Source organism: Cervus elaphus, chromosome 26, assembly GCF_910594005.1.
Source record: "Cervus elaphus chromosome 26, mCerEla1.1, whole genome shotgun sequence".
NCBI lineage: Eukaryota > Metazoa > Chordata > Mammalia > Artiodactyla > Cervidae > Cervus > Cervus elaphus.
Window position 1 is genome coordinate 48,833,411 of NC_057840.1, and position 13,506 is coordinate 48,846,916.

At 46.8% G+C, this 13,506-nt stretch overlaps 1 long non-coding RNA gene across 4 annotated transcripts; it reads right to left on the reverse strand.

Annotated features, from left to right (window-relative positions):
• Window positions 1-4,366: 4,366 nt before the first annotated feature.
• LOC122684351 lies at window positions 4,367-13,111 on the reverse strand. Of its 4 annotated transcripts, XR_006337999.1 has the most exons (5): window positions 11,070-13,111; window positions 8,841-8,997; window positions 8,513-8,564; window positions 7,511-7,562; window positions 4,367-5,189 (listed from the first exon to the last, which is right to left on the reverse strand). It is a non-coding gene; the product is annotated as an uncharacterized LOC122684351 (long non-coding RNA). The 4 variants fall into 4 exon arrangements; XR_006337998.1 differs by lacking the exon at window positions 7,511-7,562 and having other exon boundaries at window positions 4,369-5,189; XR_006337997.1 differs by lacking the exon at window positions 8,841-8,997 and having other exon boundaries at window positions 4,373-5,189.
• Between the last annotated feature and the right edge of the window lie 395 nt (window positions 13,112-13,506).

Sequence of the window (13,506 nt, forward strand, 5' to 3'; positions counted from 1 at the left end):
AACAATTTAAAAAATATTAGAAGTAGTTTTAAGCTGCATGGATTCACACTGAAATAATGTTTGTTGATACAAATGAACAAAAAATCCTAAAAACATCTCTTGTCCTTCAACTCACACGTTCAGGTGCTCTGGATTCTGCTATTTTTGACCTTGACCTTGACAATGTTTTGTGGAAGAATCCATAGGCTCCAGTGATAAACCGTGAAGAGGAGAACCAGATGGGATCAGACCAGAACCTACAGACCAGATCAACACCTAGCCTTGGATATACATTGAAAGCTCTCACTGTCATATAACCATATGTTTCTGCACTAACTTCAATGTGAATACTTTAAAGACAAAGAAACAAACAAAAATCTTACCCTTAAAAAATAGCCTAAATATTTGATAAAGAATAAGATTGGCCTTCCATCCTGGCCTTCCAACTTCCTGACTTAAAATTCAGCATTCAAAAACTAAGGTCAGGGCATCTAGTCCCATCACTTTATGGCAAATAGATGGGGAAACAATGGAAACAGTGACAGACTTTATTTTCTTGGGCTCCAGAATCCCTGCAGATGGTGACTGCAGCCATGAAATCAAAAGACACTTGCTCCTTAGAAGAAAAGTTATGACCAACCTAGACAGCATATTAAAAAGCAGAGACATTACTTTGCCAATGAAGTTCTGTCTAGTCAAAGTTATTGTTTTTTCCAGTAGTCATTTGTGGATGTGAGAGCTGGACTATAAAGAAAGCTGAGCACCAAAGAATTGATGCTTTTGAACTGTGGTTTGGATAAGACTCTTGAGAGTCCCTTGGACTGCAAGAAGATCCACCCAGTCAATCCTAAAAGAAATCAGTCCTGAATATTCATTGGAAGGGCTGATGTTGAAGCTGAAACTCCAATACTTTGGCCACCTGATGGGAAGAGCTGACTCATTGGAAAAGACCCTGATGCTGAGAAAGATTGAAGGCAGGAGAAGGGGAGGACAGAGGATGAGATGGTTGGATGGCATCACCGACTCGATGGACATGAGTTTGAGTAAGCTCCGGGAGTTGGTGATGGACAGGGAAGCCTGGCATACTGCAGTCCGTGGGGTCACAAAGAGTCAGACATGACTGAGCAACTGAACAGAACTGAACTAATGAGACTTTCAAAGCAATATCATCTTCTCAAAAATAATAATGTTAATCTGACATCCCTGAAGGTTGGGAGAAGAAAGAAAAAAGTTAAAGTAAAAGTTAAAGTTAACTCTATGAAAGCTCAAAATGGCTTTTACTTAAGAATCATGACTAAGAGCATTTGGGGTTTTGGGTAGAGTTGGGGTCTGTTTCAAAAACTTGCCCTATCACATTTCAGGGTATAATTGAATTGAAATAACAAAGACATGTGTGAATTCAAATGCTAAAATCAAATTATTAATCTTTTGTCTTACGTAAATATACTTCATTTTTTGATTAGTAAACAATTTAGGACTTAACTCTTAAAATGGATTTCTTTCTAGCTATTTTGGGGTTTGTTTTAGGGTTTAGAATTTCCCTATAAGAAAAACTATAGTTTACATTTTGCTTTGCTGGTTTAATAGTTATTCATGCGCAAAGCACAAAAACAGGCCTCAAAACCATCAGCAAATTAACAGGAAGAAATCAGAGAGACCGAAGATTGTAAATGCTTCACAAAAGAAGTACCACAGAAAATAAACTTAATGGCATCAAGATGAGCATCCTTAGATGAAACATATTTTAGGTCTGTTTTTTAACTCATTTTTTTAGTGACAAGCATAATTTGATTTGTTCTCCTTTTTGCATGGATAAAATACTAGGTGAATGTACAAATATGTTACTTAAGTATTTGAGAAATTTAAGAATATGGTGAATAAAACCATATTTTCAGTTTCCTCAAGTTATTCTCTTGTATTGAGCCTCAGGGAAATTTTAGCTCACGGGACTAAACATCATTTACTTCCCTGTTCCATTTAGTGAAAAAGTCTAAAGTGAAAGTCGCTCAGTCGTGTCTGACTCTTTGTGACCCCGTAGACTCCATGGAATGCTCCAGGCCAGGATACGGCAGTGAGTAGCCTTTCCCTTTTCCAGGGGGTCTTCCCAACCCAGAGATCGAACCCAGGTCTCCTGCATTGCAGGCGGATTCTTTACCAGCTGAGCCACAAGGGAAGCATCTCAATAAATCCCAGCTGTAGAAGGTGAAACCTCGGAGGGCTAAGGACCTTGATCCTAAATCTGTTTAGTCTCCACAGATCGTTTGACGGCACCATGGGGCTAGTGAAGAGTGCTGTTTATCAAAGACTCACTAAGCGCTCAGTGTTTTGCATAAACTGTTTCTCACACTAACCCCAAAAGACACTCTTCCAGTCGTAAAAAGGAAGACGTTGAGAGGCAGGAAAGCTGTCTGCCCAGGCAGAAACTGGCGGCACGGACTCCGTTCCAGCCAGGCGACTCCAGCTCCAGCTCTTCCTCCTCGCCTCCCAGACCCTCGAGGCCACGCTCGCTGCTGTCTCTCCAGTTTAGACGCTGGAGTCTTGGTTTCCCGGCCCAGCGCTTTTCCCATTATACCTCTGTCTCAGATAAGCACACAGTGACTTGGAAGCATGTCACGTCATTGTTCCTCTCGACTATTCTGAAATAACATTAACGCACTTCTCCTGTTTTAGGACAAACCCTAAGCTGCTTGCTCCTTGCTTTGAACTACTGTGGCTCTCCTACCCCACATCAGTATGAAAGGCATCTCCGAAGAGACAGAGAAATCACACGAGAGAGTAAGACAAACAAGCCAACATAAAGAAGGAAAAATTCAAGCAAACGCTTACATGAGAAGATATGTGGATGGGATACAAGCCTGTGAAATAGCGCTTGGCATCATTATTTACCAGGGACATGCAAATATAAAAGCACAAGGAGGTAACACCTCATATCACTTATCAACTAAAATGGCCAATATTAAAGAGACTGACAATACTGAGAATTGAAGGGTTAAAATAAGGAACTAGAATTCTCATTTGTTCCCAGTAGAAATGTAACTTAGTGACACCTCTTTAAAAAAATCAGCTTGGTAGTTTCCTTTAAAGCTAAAAATACACTTAAAATGTGATCCAGCAATGACCTTCCCAGTTACTTATCCAAGAGGAAAAGAAACAGCATCCATACAAAGGTCTGTATACAAAGGCCCATGGAAATGTTATTTATGAGCTAAAACTGGAAACGCCGCAAGGCCTGTCTACAGCCGAATGGATGAACAGGTATGCTGCATCCACGTGGTGCGCTGTCACAAAGATTTCTACTGAAACAGGAGCAACAAAGACACATTTCTAAGTCATAAGGATGACGGAAAGAACAGAAAAGAGCGCACACCATGATTCCGTTTACATGAGACTCCAAGGTCAGTTCTAATCTCTGCCTATAGAAGTGGTGTCCATGGTTTCTTGGAGCCAATAGCGTGCAGTGGTGATTGGCTAGAGAGGAATTTTTGAGGTTGATGAAAAATGTCTCTATCTTCATTGTAATGATGTTTATATAAATACATACATTTGTCAAAATACGCCAAACTTTGTACTTAAAATAGGTACATTTTAGTGAATAAAGCTACCTCAGTAATGTTGAGTTAAGAATAAAAAGGAAATGTGTTTATTCGGGGACTTTGCTGAGGACAGTGGCCCAGGAGACCCAGGCCAGACGCTCCCAGGAAATGTTCCAGAGAGGTGAAGGGGCGCATAGTGCCTTTTGGGAATTGGATTAATTTGCTAGAGCAGCTTGTAGAACTCAGACCAACATTCCGGTTACTAGATGACTGATGACTGATCTGTTATAAAAGGGTGAGACCCGGGAGCAGCTGAGAGATGCGAAGGACAAAGTGGGGGAAAGCGTGTGGAGCGTCCATGCGCTCTCGGGGACCCACCCTGCAAGTCCCCCATGTTCACCAACCTGGAAGCTCTCCAACTCTGTCCTTTTGGGTTTCTATGGAGGCTTTAACAGGCAGGGACAGTTAATCAAGATTAGCAGTTGGTGATCCAACTCAACCTCTACCCCTCTGCCTTCCCCAGAGGTTGGGTGAGGACTGGGAGGTGGGATTGCAAGTTTCAGCCCTCTCTGCTGGCAACAAGCCCCACCCCAGGGGCTTTCCAAAAGTTGTTTTATTAACATAACAAAACACACCTTTATAATTCTTATTAGAGGAAATTCCAAGGGTTTAAAAATTCTGTGCCAGAAACAGAAATGAAGACCAAATATATATATGTTTCTTACTGTATGTGTGAGTCACTCAGTCGTGTCCAACTCTTTGGGACCCCATGGACTGCAGCCCATCAGGCTCCTCTGTCCACGGAATTCTCCAGGCAAGAATACTGGAGGCTGGTCCCATTCCTTCTCCAGGGGACCTTCCTGACCCAGGGATTGAAGCTGGGTCTCCTGAATGCAGGCAGTTCTGTACCATCTGAGCCACCAGGGGAAGCCATATTATTGTCGGCTAAAATCAATGCACAATGTGAGAGGTGAGATTTAAGTTTTATTTGGGGCAAAATGAGGCGTATATAGCCTGGAAGACAGCATCTCAGCTAACTCGGAGGAGCTCTTCCAAAGTGGCGGCGGGGAGGGGTTCAGCGTTACATGCGATTTTCCTGGAGGGGGTGCGTGCCATCAAGCAGCTGGCTTTATAAATCACAGTTTCACAAATCCCAGTAGCTCTTCAGTTGCCCCCATGGGGTAGGACTAACAAAGCCTGGTCTTTCCTTTCCAACCCACCTCCCACTTGGTTGCAAAATCTTCCCTTCTTTTGCAGGGGACACGGCACCCTGATATTGAGATGTTTCTAAGACTGGATGGTCAGATGAACCTCTGCAAAGCATTTTATATTATCCACCCTGGAGAAAATAACACTTGAAACAGGTTGTTTGAGACATTGTTACTGACATGGTCGAAACTTCAACTAAATTAAAGATAATTTGTCAGAATTAATTATATATCCATGACACTTGTATTTTTTCCTAGAAACATATTCTCTAACTTGATGCAACCTTTACAAATTTCATTTGCAAAATACTTTACATTTTGACAAATATTGTGTCTCAGTCTAATCCTTCCGTTGCCAAATTCGGGATGACCACCGCTCTCTCATTTTATCCACTTGTCTCCCTGGGTCCAGCTGACCGGCCTTCTCTTTCTTCATAAGTCTTGTTTGCGATGCTTACTGTAACATTAACTATAATTAAACAACATAAGTACAGAAAACTTATTGTGCCAATCATTACATTTTAACATGACATTCCACTTTGCAGAGAAATGCCTTAGCATTTTGTTTGCTATTTTCAAAAGTTAAATACTGCATTTGAAAAAAGTTGATAATTTTGACAAGTATTATACAAAAAGCTCTGAGGTTCCTACCTAAGGGTTATATCCTCATTTGACAACTAAACCAAATCTGTGGAATTTACATGAAAAGAGGGAGACTAATTATGTAATCTGTCACCAATAAACTGCCAGTAGGCAACAAGCACCCACATTTTGTGGAGAAAATGATATTACAGAGTCCCAGCTCTTACAGCCCCCGGAACTGCATCCAGTTTTGCTCACAATTCTGCGGGCCTCACCTTTAGCAGGGGTGAGCACACATTTTTAAGTTAAAGGATCCAGAGATAAGAAAGGGAGCTACAAACACCAATGAAAAACAGATAGAGTCAGCTGGGACCAAGATGGCAAGGAATCTGACCTCCAACAGACCCCAAGTCTCATCATGTGCTGGTTTTACTACATTAGACAATTACATGACACACCCACCTTGGTCAGGACCAGGCATTAAAGACCAAAAACGGATAAAAAAACGGTGGCATCCCACTCCCTTAAAAAGCCCGCCCCTTCCCAGGGTGAGTGTCAAACACATCGGTTTCCCGTGAGTGGGCTCACTCATCCCGGTGTCCTCACGCTTTAGAACCAAGCCCCCTCACCGGGAGGGGGGCGGATTGATCTGGCTAAGTGCCCACGTCTCCGTGCTGTGGCCGGTGGGCAGAGCTTGAGCCACGCTCTCTTCGGCTTCAGTTTCCAAGCAGAAAAAGGACCCTTCCCCACCGAGGCGGACAGCGTCAACTGGGGCTGCGGCAGAGGCCAGTAAGACTTGATTTGGTAACACAGGTTCCTCGTTTCTTTTAAAAGCCTGAATTTTAATACACCATAATTTGAAGAGTATAACTTTGATCCTAATTGCTTTCTCCAGCATTAGGTACCAGAATTAAGGACCTCTTTGTATTTGTATATTTTAGAAATACATCTCAGCTGTTTGGCCCTTCCTGTGTTTATTTTAGAAAGTTTCCCGATGACTGACTCTCGCGGCTTTGCCAGTATCCCTCTGTTTAGTCTAATGGAGATGAAAAATCAAATTAACCAGGTGCAAGTGTTATGGCAATTAATTGTTTAACAAGTAGAGGTGAAACCTGCAATCAGTGAGAGAGGCCTGGTTTGGAATGATAACAAAATCAAAGCTCCATCTCATCACTGAAATAAATTTTGTCTGAGCTTAAAGGAATGAAAAGTTAAAAATTTTTTTCTAGCAAAATGGTAGATTAGATATTCCAATTAACTCTCCCGTTATAATTAATCAAAAATTCTAGATAAATATATGCTTGTGTATTAACATGGGTATAAGTGTGTGTGCGTGTGTGTCTGTGTGAATGTGCTGCGACCTGCTTAGTCACTCAGTCGTGTCTGACTCGTTGTGACCGCATGGACTGTAGCCTTCCAGGCTCCTCTGTCCATGGGATTCTTCAGGCAAGAATACGGCAGTGGGTTGCCATTTCCGTCTACAGGGGACCTTCCCAACCCAGGGATCGAACCCAGGTCTCCCACACTGCAGGTGTATTTTTACGATCTGAGCCACCAGGGAAGCCCCCCCACCCACCCACCCCCCCACACACACAGAGTTGGAAATACTGGGAAACTCAGAAGCTGGACTTAGTTAAATGCGTCCCTGAAGCCAGCTTTCCCTGGCCCATCGACTGGCCCCAGTGAAACACATGCCTTGGTTGACAGCCTTTCTATAGTCTGGTGCAGAAAGGGCCCCGCACAGAACCTCACTGCCTCCTTGAGACGAGGAGAGGGCTGGACATTCAGGGAGACTGAGGCAGCCGGAACTTGCAGGGCAGTGAAGGAGGGTGCTGCAGAGCCCAAACTCTGAGGGTCTTCACGGGACACGTATTTTTATGTATATATAATATATCTTTTTGATTCTGCACCTAAGTAACGGAGTCTCTTCCAAACAGCCTGAGGCTGACGGAGGGCAGAACTTTTCCCCCTGTGCTGACTGGCCGGGGGCACGGACTGCTCCCCAGACGGCCGTGCCAGCTTTGGCACCGGATCTGTTTGTCAGAAGGAAACTCCCCACAAGGGGCCTTGCTGGAGCTGCCAGAGATGGACCCCACCGGCAGCTCGGGGGACGCAGGCCTCGGTCCTCAAGCTGAACCGTGGGTGAAACAAGCATCTGCCATTGGAACGAAGGGTGACGACAGGTGTACCAGGCACATGGAGACTCACAGGAATGTTAGATTCAACAGCACATGCTGGTATTAGCACTGGATAAAACAGACTTTAAATAAAAGAAGATGCATTATTAGAGGAATGGTCACTATGTAATGAGTAATGTTTAAGCTACAAGTTAAGTTACAAATAATAATATTTACATTGAAAATTGTACGCATTGAGTAAAATAACCTCAAACCACATGAAACAAAAATTGAAAGAATTCCTGACATAAACTGGAGAAATACCAATGTAGTGGAAGATTTTACTAAAACTCCCAGAGAACAGAAAACCAGGTAAGAATATAGATGATACGAAAAACATTCAGAAACAGTAACCTAAAGAACACCCAGAGTCATGAATAAACCATAACCACAGAACATTAAAAAACGGATGACGTATCAGTCATGAAACAAATCTTTAATAAGGTGAAGGAACCGATTTTATATAAATAACATTATCTACCAGATATATAACTGAAATTATATCATATAAAATCTCATAGAGTTGGAAATTTAAAAGTACATTTTAAAATAAATCATGGGTTGAAAAAGAAATCACAAGGGAAAATTAATAAATATTTTGCATGGACAAACAAACAAAAGAAAATTACATACTAAAACTTGAGTGTTCAACTAAAACAGTACTTTAAGGAAAATGTATAGGCTCAAAGGCTTACAAAAAATATAAGAATGACTAAATATTAATGAGAAGTGCATGTAGAATAATCCTGAAGAAAGGAAAGGAAAGTCAAATAGAAAGACAAACAGAAACTAATAAACAAAGTGACCTTACAACAGAGAAGATAAACAAAGCTAAACTAATACATGTGATTTTACACAGCTAGTAAATAGATGGAGAAAAATATAGAAATGGTATAAATAAACCACAAGGTTATTAAAAAGAAACACAGCTATAATGCTGCCGAGATTAATGTTATGAAAAGCTTTATTACATTAAATTTGAAAACATATTAAATTGACAACTTTCCAGAAAAGCGTAACATAAGAGACTTACTGAAAGCGAAAACAATCTTCTGTAAAGATGATCTAACCCGCAGTTAAAAATCCTTCAACAAGAGAAGAACACCACTTTTAAATAAATATACTGGTAAATTCAAGGAAATATTCAAAAAAGAAATAACTTAATCTTACACTAACTAGAATGTAGAAAGTAAGCTCCCTGTTGTAATTGACAAGGCTAACAAACACTGCACAAAGATGTCATGAAAATTGAAAATTAAACTCCACCTTGGTCAGAAACTCAGATGCTAAAATCCTTTGCATCTAATAACAAACAAAGCAAATGTATTCTGTAAAAAATAAAATACATAAGGACCACATACAGCTTATCCCAGGAATGCGAGGTTGCCAAAAATCAGTTAACACTGCCCATGGAATTCTCCAGGCCAGAACACTGGAGGGGGTTGCCGTTTCCTGCTCCAGGGGGTCTGCCCAGCCCAGCCCTGCTGCTCTCCCACACTGCAGGCCGGATCTTTACCGCTGAGCCACAGCAGAAGCCCCAATTAACAACAGAAAAGGTTTAAAGGAGAAATTCCATATAATCAACTCAATTAATGCTAGACTCAATTGTGTTTGATGTGTGTTTAATAATAAAGCATCAATATCATTATAACCATAAACTCTGCCTTATTCAGGATGGACCTGTTTTCAAATGCTGCACTTGTGAAACAAAAGGACCCCTTTTCCACTCAAAAGTGTCCAGGTTGATGACAATACAGTTTATGGCAATCCAAATGGAAGACAGCTTTCTAAACCCGATACGTCACATCCCACAGGTCCTACGGCAGCTGTTACACACGAGAGCAAATATCTCAGGACTACTCGCCTAAGTTGAGCGTGGCTGGCCTCACGTTTCCATTCAGCCTTGCCCTGAGATTTTAACCTGTGAAATTTGGTTTGGGCTTGTTTTTAAAGTGTATGTGTAAGGATCGGAAAGCAAGATTTTAAGGTATTATACTTAAGAAGGATGCAATTGTCTACATATAAAACTCAAAGAATCTATAAACTTATCATTAATAAGCCATTGGTCTGGTTTTTGGTAGAAAATCAGTGCAGAATATTAAGTGCAATGTTATATACCACACATCGTGAATGAAGGTCACTAATGATAACATCTTTTTCTTACAGACACAAGTGCCTGGGGATAAATATAACGAAGTGTGCCAGTTAGCATAGTGTTGGAATAGGGAGAGAAACATTAATTCATGGAAAAGAATAAGAAAATCCAGAAACTGACTCATGGAATTATGAGAGCGTTATTTAAGACGGGGGCTTCCCAGGTGGCTCAGTGGGTAAAGAATCTGTCTGCAATGCAGGAGACACATGAGCCACGGGTTTGACCCCTGGGTGGGAAAGAGCCCCTGGAGGACAACTCTTTCCAGCATTCCTGCCTGGAGAACCCTATGGAATAAGGAGTCTGGTGGGTGACAGTCCATGGGGTCAAAAAGAGTCGGACATGACTGAGCAGGACCTCCACACACATGTCTTGCTAGAAACTTCCATCTAAATACATGTGCTTAAAAGAGAAACCTGCCTTTTACAACTCAAAATAAATGACAGCAGGATGCCAGGAAGCGGCGAGCAGGAAGTCTCAGCTGCCCAGGGTGAAGGGCAGCGTGTCAGAGACGCGAGTGGCCAGAGAAGGCTTCCCTCCCAGCAATGCCGCCGGACTCCAAGAGACGCCACTGAAAGCCCCACACACCCGGCGACTCAGCGTGTGGTTAAAATAGAAAGAAACACGCCTGAGAGGTAGACGCAGAGGCCAAAGGAGTCACCGCACGGGGGAGGGAAGGCGGTGAGCAGAAGGGGCACACGGTCCAAGCTGAGGCTCTCTCACTGGGGGACAGCGGACCAGGGGTCAGTGAAGCCGGAGGGGCCCGCCCCAGGGGACGGCGGCCTCCGGAGTGAGGGCCTCTGTGGAGACCCCGGGGGCTCCAGCCAGGACTGGGGGGCAGGTAGTGGGGGTCTGAGACCCCCGGAGCTGGTTGTCCTCCCTCTCAGCCCCTTCCACGAGGCGCAGCATGCATGCACTGTGTCCAGAGAGGTGGACGCTGGGTTTGGGAGGCCCAGGGTCACTGTCCGCCTCCAGGGGTTTGGGGAAAATTGACCATCACCCCAAAGGCGGGACGGAAAAGACCCTGCATCTAGTGTGGCTCCAGCAAGCCGTACACCAGCCTCATGGCTCCAGCGGCCCCCGTGGCCACCGGTAAGGTCACGCTTCGGGTGGAAAACCCTTTGGCCACTGGACAAAGCCCAGGACAGAGACTCACTGGCAGAAGCCCAGGGGAGAGTCGGCTGCAGCAGCGGACCTGGGGGCTCCGGTCAGCGGCAGCACTGGAAAGATCCAGCCAGTTCACACCGTAACCCTGCCAGCCCCCCGGGCCAGGCCAAGGGTCTCCAACCCTGGACGGGGCCCTGTGCTGCTCCGAGGACACCCCACCAGCTCTGATGCCTCTAACCCCAAACCCAGACACCGCCCACCCTCCCTGCCGGGGTCGCCCCCACACAGATGGAGGAGGCATGAGTCGGGAAACCTGGGGATCTCCTCTCACTTCCACAAGGGCCTCTGCACCCCCGTCCTGGATCTCCGAGCCTGGTCTGCATGCTTTCCTGAGTCTTCAGCCTCATTGGACGTGGTGACTCAGGAGGAGAGAGCCCCAGGGGCCGTGGTTTCTCGTCCTCCATGTGTCAATATTTGAATGTGTCTGTGAAGAAGCCCCAGATCCTCTAAAGGTGGATTCACTTGGCAAGTATCTTTTCTCCAAGACTCCTGCAAGGGCTTTATGGACACGGGAACGTTTGTGATAGAATTTAAGGAAGGTCACACATCATCTGCTTTCTCCGATTGCATTTCCTGTGTCCCGCTGACCCCCACATGGGCATCTTTGGTTGGTCTGTAGGCCTTGGTTGGTCCCCATTACCACCCCCCCAGCACTTGGCAGCCGAAATGTGCTTCTGGCCCACGGTTCCTCCAGGGTCTGGACGTCTTGGCAGTGTCTGCAAAGCCATGTGCCAGGTTGCAGAAGACAGATTCCCCTTCATGGGCCTTGGGTTGGAGCGGATGGATGTGTTGTGAGCTTCAGAGTTAGACAGAGGCTGTCAGTCCTCTGGGGGACAAGGCTGGGGAAACAGGCCCTCTGCCCACTTCCCTGGGCTCACGGCTCCGGAAGAAAGCCTCAGTGTCCTGCTGGAATGTGCACATCCTGGGGGGGCAAGTGGAACGGGGATTCCCACCAGGGTTCAGCCTCAGCGCTACCCTCTCTCCAGGGGGCGGTGGCCAGGCCTGTGCGCTGACGTGCAGGCACTCTGGTTTTAAAGCCCCAGAATTAAGGGGGAAACAGTGAAAACCAGAGAGATCAACACTTTTGGCTACACAGTCATCATTATCCTCTTTTCCTTCCTCAGATAACCTTGGTTTTATTCAAGTACCTACCCCTCCCCATCCCCGATCTCAGAGGATGCTGACCCCACTGGCTGTTCCCTACCTGGGGCTGATGAAGACGATGCTACAGATGGAAGCCTGAACCCTGGAACCCACAGCTTGGCATCTTCAGAGCCTTGACTGCATTTAGAGTCGAGGCCTTGAAGAAGTAAGTAAGGTAAAATGAGGTCATTAGGATGGGCCGTAATGCACTGGGGTGTCCTTATAAGGTGGAGATCTGGACACAGATACACACAGAGAGACAATCCAGTGAGGACACGAGCAGCAGACGGCCGTCTGCATGCCCAGGAGAGAGGCCTCGGGGACCCCGCCTGCCTCGCCTGGACTCAGCCTTCAGTCCTCGAGACTGTGGGACGGCCGCATCCGCTGGTTCAGCTGCTGGAACCGTTATAGGGCCACGCGGACCACAGGGAGGGCAGGGCACGGGCCATCCCTCCTCCCCTCGCCCACGGCCCGGCACGCTGCCCTCCAGCATCAGAGCTGGCCGGGACGCACGGCCGTGTCCTCTGAGACGGAGAGCTTCACCGGGAGTTGTTGTTACCTGCAGCTGAGCATCTCTAGTGAGTCCTCCTGCCGAGACCAGCGCTCCCACCATCACCGCCCCGACCGGTGCCGTTAGCGCCAGAACGTCTCCGCCGCGACGACCACTGTGCTGGCGTCTCAGCTGCCGCTCCGCCCCTGCCGCTCCGCCCCTGCCGCCACCTCTGTGACTCTCCCCGCTCTCCCTGCTGTCAACGCCACCACCCCTGCTGGCCTGGCCTCGCGGGTCAGCTCAGCCGCTCAGTCGTGTCCGACTCTCTGCAACCCCGGGACCGTAGCATGCCAGGCCTCCCTGTCCATCCCCACCTCCCGGAGCTTGCTCAGGCTCCCGGCCATCGAGTCAGTGATGCCATCCGACCACCCTGCGTTCCTTACAAAGCAGGCATCATTTCAAGAACTTGAACTCCAGTAACTCCTCCTCTGCTGGCAGGCGCCGGCGCTGGGTTCTCTGCTCCGGCTTCCTGGGTCTGGAGGGGTGAGTGATTGTCCTGGGCTGACTCAGAAGAGCCGGCAGCCGGCCAGGCAGCTGGTTCACGAGAACCAGGAAACCCGGGGTTTGGCCATGACCCCTGCTAGTGAGGGGTCAGTGAGGGGGCCCAGGGCCCGAGTTTAAAGGCAGGGCAGGCGCGAGGGCCGGGACTAGAGCGGGGTGCCATTCTTGATGGGGGCCTTGCCAGGACAGAGGGGCACGAGGACAAGGACGCGGGGTCCCTGCCAGGGGCAGCGGGCGGGGGCCTGCCAGATGGAGCCCGAGGCCTGTGAGCGCCTGACGGGCGGCTGGCGTCCAGAGAAGAAACGCTTGCAGCCACCTGGCCTGTGGGCGTCCTCGTTCCATGGGTGCTTCGTGGGCATTTTCCCGACCTTAAAAGCGAGCAAGGTTCTCCGGGCTGAGGACAGGCCTGGAGCCTCTTCCTGCGGGAATGAACCGTGATTTCTGCCGCTCGCCGCCCGCGGAAAGGCACGGTGACTTCTAGCTGCTGCCGCAAACGCTACGCGAGCCGCTGGCC